The sequence below is a fragment of the Rosa chinensis genome, chromosome 7, assembly GCF_002994745.2.
Source record: "Rosa chinensis cultivar Old Blush chromosome 7, RchiOBHm-V2, whole genome shotgun sequence".
NCBI classification, from domain to species: domain Eukaryota; kingdom Viridiplantae; phylum Streptophyta; class Magnoliopsida; order Rosales; family Rosaceae; genus Rosa; species Rosa chinensis.
The window spans coordinates 34,650,677-34,658,447 of record NC_037094.1 but is presented as its reverse complement, the minus strand read 5'-3'; the positions used below and the strand labels follow the sequence as shown (position 1 = coordinate 34,658,447).

The following is a 7,771-nucleotide window of genomic DNA, read 5'->3' as shown; positions in this document are numbered from 1 at the left end:
TAAAATGCCATGCAAATATGGGGAAATTAAGAACATTAGCTAGATTTCGTAAATTAACACGTGATGATACTAAAATTTGGACAAATGAAAAACTTACATATGACTACATGTAGTTGACCGTTGTACTAACTATACTTGACATGAAAAACTTATCGGACATCCATACCAAGGATGCGCTCATGCGCAAATCAATTTGGTTGTTTGGTATTTTCATTGTTCTTAGACCTAATTGCAGTGCGTGCTTGTAAAACTGGCATTTCCTAACATTTGACTTGGTTCTTACTTCTTAGTTTGTTTTTTCATATCTTGGCTTCTCCTTACCAACTATGATTTATGTTGGCCTTGTGCCTTCTTCAATGGATTCGGATTTCACGACAACTGAACGAAAAAAACAAGAAAACCAAAAACCAAAAAAAAAACAAAGAGGCTAACAGGTCCAACTGTGTATATGATACAAATTTACAATAATCATCACCAAGGTCCAAGAATAGATTACTATCATCGTCAACGTAAAAAGAACAATAACATTCTGACAAGAAAAAAAAAATAGTAGCAATAATAAATTAATTAAATAATTAAATAAATAAAAAATGGCGACGTGAGAACAAAGACATAGCAGAGGCCACAGATATATTTGGTGGGGTTACTCCAAGATCAAGGTTTAGCAAAGGAGAGGCTAGAGACCAAGCAAGCAAGCTTGTCAATTTTTCAGCATCCCCTTAACAGTTCATATAAGGGCAAAGCACTACAGCTACCAGCAAATTGCTATTTTCCGTTGGGTCTCTCTCAGCATCTTTTTCCCTTTAATTTCTAGACCCTTCCCGAATGTGGCATGAGCACCCTTGTTTTGTAACTTTATACTTTTCAAGATGCAGCATTGGATATATCTTTGCTGGATCTATTGTATTTCATGTGACTCTTGACAACATCACCAGCCGCCATGGCAGACAGGAGGCTGAGTTCTCCGGCCAGTACTGAACCGGCTATAATGGTGGCCAACTGCCTTGAGTTTGATCCAGGTGATCCTTGGCTTGCACCTTTTACACCAAGCATATTTAAGCAAGCAGATTGAGATGCAAGTTGAGTCCCACCTCCAACTGTACCCACCTGACAAACAAAAGTTCAACAAGTTCGGACTCAGTGATCACTGTTAAACTGTAGTATAATTAAGCGCACAATATTCATTTACCTCAATGCAAGGCATTGTGACAGAAGCATGGATGTCCTTCTCGTCATTGATGGATACAATATTCGTTAGACAGTGAGAACTCTCAACATTCTGTGCAGGATCTTGGCCGGTGGCTATAAAGATTGCAGATACAATGTTGCTGGCATGGGCATTATACCCACCAACAGATCCGGCCATAGCAGAACCTACAAAGTTCTTGTTCAGATGGAGTTGTACCAGCTTAGACACGCTCGTTTTCAACACTTCTTTGACCACCTCTTCCTTGATTACTGACTCGCAAACAACTGATTTGCCACGGCCTAGAATCCAGTTTACAGCAGCAGGTTTCTTGTCTGAACAAAAATTTCCTGTGCCAATCAAGTAACACAGTGAACTCCATGCTGATTGACTTACAAAAAAACACTTACTTAAGCCAAAATTGACAGAAAATTATTTAACCACAAATGAAAAATGACTTGGGTAATATCCAAATAAGCATGTAATAAGTGCCTGACCAAAAATGATGTAATGTTACATAAACAGATTGACACGAGTCACACAATCATTGATATTGCTACATCCAATACATATATCATTCTAACTTAGGGAAAGAAGTTTGCATAAATGATCATGTTTCTTGAAAAACTATGTCTGTAGGAATTAGAATAGACTTTGTTCATGTTCGTTTCAAGATTTACATAAATGACCTTAACCAATAGATAGCATGACGCTGATTATTCACAAAAACTTAGCAGTCAATTCATGCTATTTTCATCAAAATATCAATCAACACAATGACCTTGCACTAGAGCAATACACAACCAGAACATAGTGGGATGTGCCCAACTATCTTAAAAGCCCCAATGTTAATTGGGAATAATATTTCTGTACAGATTATCCATGTTTCCATGGCCAGTACATTCTGATTATTAAAGCCTTTTCCATAAAACAGAACCACACTCTTAAGTTAATCATAACTTAAAAGAGTGTATAATCCATACACTATATCCCTATGGAAGAGAGAAAACTCGAGCAGATCCTGTAGCATTTTAACTGCTATATATATGCCTTCTAATCTTGTCTAAAAAAAATAAATAAAAAAAAATCATTGTGCAGAATTGCAGATCACTTAAATTCTAGAAAGGTCACAGTTAACCAGAGGCTTTAGATAGTAATGTTTCTTAAGAAAGAGTTGAATCCTTTATAATGAGATTAAGCTAGAATCAAAGTTGCTGTAAGCTATTAAGTTGTTAGTTAAAGGCGTAATCTGGTTGAAGTAGTATGTTATGGTATATGTTTCTTCAAACGCCTAAATGGATATAACAATTTAATGACTCGAGAAAAGAGAATATGGTAAGCCAGTGAGGAACCAAAGGTGTCCAATATCTGTTACCTAAAAGCTTTCTAGTTCAAGCTCCATAGGGCACTTTTTGGCCAAAACATACTTAATAAACAGTATCAAATTTAGCTTAGCTGTGTTTTACTTCTTCCAGACAGACATTCATAAGCTGCAGAAGTAAGAAAGGGGAAGGGATCTATAGATTATACACACACACACACATGTTCTGTTTGGCTAGCTTTATCTTTTTCAACCATATAGAACATTCCTAAAGGTCCAACAGCAAGAAAAGGGAGGTGACTTGGAGGAAGAAATTACTTGACGACTGCTCAAATCAAAGGGGGGATGAAAAGTAGAAAACCAAGGAAGAAAACAATTCAGAATATACTCAATTCTATAATATCAAAATTAGCTCACAAGTTACCGATTACAAAGTATTCTGGAATTTACTCTTTATGAGCATTTCAAAGTTGATAACCATAAATTCAGACAGAAGCTGAAATTAATAGATATCAAGAGATCAATTATTCAAAGAGATGCAGTGACCAACTAATGATTTTTTCTTTTTTTCTGCCAGTAAAAGGATCACAGAACCAGTAAAAGTGTGGAGGACAACTGAAAACCAATGCACCCAAGTTCCTTGTCAACTATGTATTATAACAATAAGTACAATGAGCAGAAACAAACACAAGTTATAAACTGAAACCGACAATTGGTACTATAAATTTAAAAGATATGCAGAGCAAAGTTCACCAACTAGTATGCCAGACACTATTTATCCAAAAAAAAAAGGCCAGATGGTTGCGTGCGAAATAAGAAGGAAGAACTGACCAGATACGCCGATAACCTCCATATCAGGAAAGTCGTTTTGCAGAAAATCAAGGACATTCTGAACCCCTTTGGAGACCATGTTCATCCCCATGGCATCACCTGTGCTGCAGTTAAATCTTATGTGCAGCGTCATCCCGGAAAGCGAAGGAAATATGCTTTGTAGCCTTGCAAATCGACTTGATCTGCATCCAAGTAAAACATGTCAATAGAAAGCCTTGCAACTTATACACCCACCCTCTTTCACCATGTAAATGAGCCTAGTAAGAAAACTACTCCCTTTATCTATCTAACATTTCTTACAGTTTCCCATTCTGAATCCAAATTCAAAATTGATTATTCCATCCATGCATTAAAAAAATAACATCACTCAAACCATGCATAAAAATCCAATCGAACGTGCCGTCGAAGAACTCAGAAAATTCCAACACCGAAGTAAAGTACAATTGAAATTGAGCAACAAAACAAAAGAATAATAATAATAAAAGAGAAGAAGGAGCGGACCTATTGAAAACGACGGCGAGAGTATCGAAATTGACACGGTTCTCCAAGTAGTAGAAGAGCTCGCAAGCTCTAACGGCAGAGCCAAACTTGACCACCGGCGCTCTGGTCATGCCGTCCCTATACACCTGGGAGTCGGCCCCACCGGAGAGGTGAATGGCCTTGCAACCTCTGTTCATGCTCGCCACCAAGCACCCCTCCGTCGTCGCCATTGGCACCATGTACTCAAACCCGTCCAGCAACAACGGCCCGGCTATTCCCACCGGAATCTGCACGTATCCGACCGGCGACTCGCAGCACTGCCCGAGAATGGAGTCGTAATCGAATCCTTCGAGAGGCAAACCCTGCAGTGACCTCCCGGTCGTTCTCTGAAGCCACTCGCGCCGAATCGCCGCCGCTCTCTTGCAGTCGCCGAGCTTCGATTCGAGAGAGTAAGACGGAACGGCGCCGTTTAGAACGGCCTGGATGATCTCCTCGTCCTCCTCGGAGCACAATGCGGGGTCGGCGTCGGCGAATTTGGGTTTGGCCGGGGGAGGGCAGCAGCGGGAGGAGTCGATGAGGACTTCTTCTTCTTCGATGTCGTCGTCGTCCCAGGCGTCGTCGTAGTGGGAGGCGCGTGAGATGAAGGACTGGACGAAGTCGATGCCGAAGAAGCCGAGGAGGTAGATGAAGGAGGCGATGAGGGTAACAATGGCGGCGAGTTCGGAGAGGTTGACTACGTGGAGCGGCGTGGACGTTCGGATCTTGTCGCGCCAGCGGTGGAGGAGGTAGTAGGCGACGGAGAAGAAGAGAGTGAAGAAGACGGCGTTCGTCAAATACAGTGGCAGCGGCAGCGCGTCGGACGCTTTCGGGCCGCCTCCGGATGATGATGATGAAGAAGAAGAAGAGGTAGAAGCTTTCTCATTTCGACGGTGCTGGTGCGAGTGGGTCCCACCATTAACGGCCGTCGGACGAGGCGGTTTGGGGGCCGACGGCGGATGTCCATAGCTGCAGGGAAGTATGAGAAGGAATGCAGAGAGAGAGAGAGACAGTAAAGTGAGTAAACCTTATAGTAAGTTGAAAGGTTTAAGGAAAGTGTGAGAGAGAGAACGATCCGGCTTAGGACGCGGAAGCAGTAAGAACAGAACTACAGAAGAGAAGAGAAAAAGAGTTGGGTAGAGATATATGGTGGAGCGAGAAGGAGGCGGATGCTGTGGCAACACGTGTAGTGTGACCACGGACAGCGGACGGCCCCCGCGCATGTTCTAACACAGTAACACCAGACACTGGGTTCCTTGGCTGTGCCTGCTCAGTGCCCCCACGTATCTTCTTCCTCTAGGCCTCACCAATAGCCCGCGGATCAAGTGAGTCGATGGAAGCCTACCGGCCTGAATGACTAAAAGCCCGGCCCGATCCATCAAAAAGCCCGCTACAGGCCCGGCCCTCTAGATAGAGGTCCGGACTTGGTTTAGAGGTTTGAAACCCGGCCCAGCTCGTCAAAAACCTGCTAGGCCCGACCAGTAAAAGTCCATAAACTATTATATATATATATATATATATATAAAACATGTGTGTGTATGTGTTATAAATACAGCTCCCTTCCAATGAGGGATCCTTAGTTTTTTGCCAACTTGAGGGATAGGCTCCCAGCCCTTGGATCTGTTTTAATGATGTTCGACGGCTGAGATCAAGTTGAGTGATTTAACCCTTTCTAACCCCAATTCGTGATGTACCGCGAAACTGGAACTCAATTATTTCGATTTGGCGCTAAGAGAAGAGAGGGAAGCGGAGTGAGAGAAGTTCAAAGAGTCCGCTCAAGAGAGAGAGATAGAAAGCGTCAAAGAAACAAAGGCTTGTGGTATCCTGATGTTTACTTTCTTAGACAAATCCGGTATGGCTCTTCTTCTGCTATGGTATTTCTTTTCTAATAAGAGACCTCTATTCTACAGGAATTGCTTCTGAATCATAAGAGACCTCTTATGGTTATTTATCCCCATAAGAGACCTCTGTTCTGATGCTTGTTTGATGCTCAATTTTATGGGTTTATCCACATTTGTTATTTTGTTGTTCTAATTTTTGTCATTAATTCACTCTTTATCTTTGATTGTATAACGTCCCGAATCTAAATTCACCGGTTTACTAGTCATTTGGACAGTAAACGACAATTTGTTTTACCTTTACTCTTTTTTTTCGGTAGCTTTAGTGGCCCTAAATTGTTGACCTTTTGTTCGGGTCAAAATTTGAGAAAGTTTTCTTCATGAAAGTTGTAGAGGACGTTAAACCGAGCGTGTGCATATGTGGTACGTAAAAATCGGAGTTCGTACGTGAAAGTTATAAGCGAAAGATTAAAGTTACTGTTCACGGTTACTGTTCATGGTAACTTTCTATATATATGGAAAGTTACTGTGGTTTTCGGAAACCTACCCCCCCCCCCCCGAGATTTTCTCTCTCTTTCCTCTTTCTCCCCGCGTCGGCCCTCTTCCCTTTCTCCTTCGATTTGCCGTCGTCCGGCCATCAATCGGCGAGACCCTGGTGGCTGCCGACTCGCCTCCTCCTTCTCTACATGTTGGTGGTCGTGGGTTGTCACGATTTGGCCGGAGAAGCACGATTTGAAGCTTAGAAGTTTACTGTAGCAGTTGACGTTTTCAGGCAATTTCCGGCCATTTCCGGCCACCAAACCACTGTCGAAGGCGCGGTTTTTGCCCCTAGCCTTGAGCCACGATTTGCAGTGTAGAAGGAGAATCAAGGAGAACCCGATTCTAGGGTTCTTGGGTTTTCTGGGCTTGTGTTCAACGGCCAAATTGGATCTCTTCCAGGTAAAATTGGAACTTGTTGTAGTTGAGAAAGATGTTGGGTTTGTTGAGTAGATGGTGCTGCCAAATTTTGGTGGCCATCGGAGGTGGTTGCCGATGGCGCGTGGGGCCCACGCGCTGCCACTGTTGGTGGCGCGTGGAGACGTGTAGGGCAGTGTTTTAATTTCAGTTTTTAGCCCATTAAATCCTATAAATTGTGTAGAGCTTGTATGTGAAGTTTGGTAATTTTTGGAGAAACTTGGAATTAATTATGAATTTTGAAGTTTAGGGTTTCGATTATCGAATTACGAGAATCCGACCATCGGATATCTCTCGGTTCTGACTTGGAACCTTTAAGATAATGAATTAGTATTAGAGGTAAAATTTGGGTTGAATCCGAGAACAAGTGGAGAGTTGATTGGTGAAGGTTTGATTATGGGATTCGTATTAAATTGTCGAATTATCACTTACGGAATATAATCGTGTACAGGGCGACGTACCGAGCTCTGGCTCGATGAAGGAACTCGTATACGTGATCGTTGGAATAGTACTGTGAGTGGACTTTTGTTTTTAAGTAAATGATGCATGCATTTATTCCTTGATTATGCTCTAATTATTTATCATTTTACATTTCGAGCATGTGATTTGATTTCGGAGATTGATTTCGTTTTATCTCATATAATTACTTTCGATAATGATTCGTTTCCGAAGTTGCTTATGATTTATAATTTTATTTGATGAATTATTTATTTCCGAGCTGATTTCCGGAATTATACCCTTAATTATAATCTATTTCGATTTGAGACTTTTAAAGGATTTTCGAAATGGGATTTCGATGGAGTTATATTCCTTATTTATTTATCGACTTCGGTTTTGGCATTGGGAATGCCTTGATGATGATTTTGAAATTGGTTTTGTTTTGGTTTACGGAAAACATGCTTATTATTATTTTCTTCCTATTTATTTGAATTTGAGATTATCTTGGCGTGTGGGATACGTCATTGGAAATTCTTTTACGAGAGATGGGGAAGCCTTATGTATTTATGGATTTACTTGGTTTTCGGATTTCTGTTGCCATACTTTGGGTGACTATTATCATTGCTAGCATTGATCTTCCGCCTTTGTGGTGAGGTGATGGGATCACCGAAGCCCTCCGCCTTTGTG

At 41.5% G+C, this 7,771-nt stretch overlaps 1 pseudogene; it reads right to left on the bottom strand.

Moving 5' to 3' along the window:
• Nucleotides 1-441: 441 nt before the first annotated feature.
• Nucleotides 442-5,059, bottom strand: LOC112175507 (annotated as a pseudogene).
• Nucleotides 5,060-7,771: the final 2,712 nt, after the last annotated feature.